We start from the raw sequence: 1,367 nt of genomic DNA, 5'->3' as shown, positions 1-1,367 counted from the left end.
TTATATATATATATATATATTAGTGCTGTCAAACGGACGATTAATCGTGATTAATCTAATACAAAATACACGTTTTTGTTTGTGTGTATATGTATTATGTAAATATAAATAAACACGTGCATGTATATATTTAAGAAAAATATGATATGATTATATATTAAATATATTTATATATACTATATATATTGTATGAATATAAATATATACATGTAAATGTTCTGACAGCACTAATATATATATATATATATTTAATATTAAGTCTTTTAAATTCTTAAAAATAAATACATAACACTACAAATATCTGTATTTATGATCAATATATTAATACAAGTTATAATCTCTAATACAATTTATCCTTTAAAAATCTGAAACAAGGAGTAAGTGAAGAATGAGCCGTACTGTCTCACCTGATGTCCGAACTGGTTGCAGGGAGCGCCCAGGATCACGAGCCCCTGATCAGCGTAGCGGCTGTGGAGCTCGTTCATCTGGGTGTAATCCCTGACTGTTGTGCCTCAAAGCGACGCCACATTTTCAATAAGCACCACTTTACCTTTGAGAGAGGAAAAATTCAGGAGGTCCCCTGACAAAAGTTTGGCGGACAGATCATAAATCTTCTTCGCGGCCCCTGCCATGCTCGAACACGCCGTTTACTACGCAGTTCGAAACGCAATGTTTTACCAACAAACCTTCAGCTGAACCTTGAGTCACAGGGAGAGGAGGCGCATAAATACAATTCAAGGAAGTGCATGTTGCATCTTGGGAGGTCAGCAAGAGGTAAATACTGGTAAAATACTGCCATCTTCTGTCAAATGGGTGTATTGTAGTGATGTTACATATGACACTGAAGCTTCAAAGCGCGTATCGGGTGAGCAGCGCAATTTCTCACGAAGCTCTGTGCCGGAGCGAGTATTGTTTTCAGAGAATCACGTGATCAGCAGAAAATGAAGCCTAATATCTGTCCAATCACGTGCGCGTGTCGGAATGTTCGAAACCCCAGATCTTACTTTACGAGTAAGTTTTCATTCAGAGTTATTCAATTACATTTTTAAATACCCAGCCATACAAGTAATATGAAGAATAAAAACTATTTCAAATTAAGCGAAATGTGGATGATGTTAACTGTGACAAGATGATTGACAGGGCAGTTTAAACAGTGACAGAATGCACGTAACTAAGCAATAGAGCAGGGGTGGCGAACATCGGTCCTGGAGAGCCGCGGCCCTGCAGAGCTTTGCTTCAACCCTACTCAAACACACCTGAACAAGCTAATCAAGGTCTGAAGGGTTACTAGGAAGCTACAGGCAGGTTAGTTTTAATTAGGGTTGGAGCTGAACTCTGCAGGGCTGCGGCTCTCCAGGACTGGAGTT

General features: G+C 38.6%; 1 pseudogene; it reads right to left on the bottom strand.

Moving 5' to 3' along the window:
* Window positions 1–788, bottom strand: part of LOC107715789 (glutathione peroxidase 1-like) — a 2,288-nt pseudogene extending 1,500 nt beyond the window's left edge.
* Between the last annotated feature and the right edge of the window lie 579 nt (window positions 789–1,367).

This window comes from Sinocyclocheilus rhinocerous, unplaced genomic scaffold (assembly GCF_001515625.1).
Source record: "Sinocyclocheilus rhinocerous isolate Xijiao unplaced genomic scaffold, SAMN03320098_v1.1 scaffold899, whole genome shotgun sequence".
NCBI classification, from domain to species: domain Eukaryota; kingdom Metazoa; phylum Chordata; class Actinopteri; order Cypriniformes; family Cyprinidae; genus Sinocyclocheilus; species Sinocyclocheilus rhinocerous.
The sequence above is the reverse complement of the archived record's forward strand: the minus strand, read 5'-3'. Positions and strand labels throughout refer to the sequence as shown.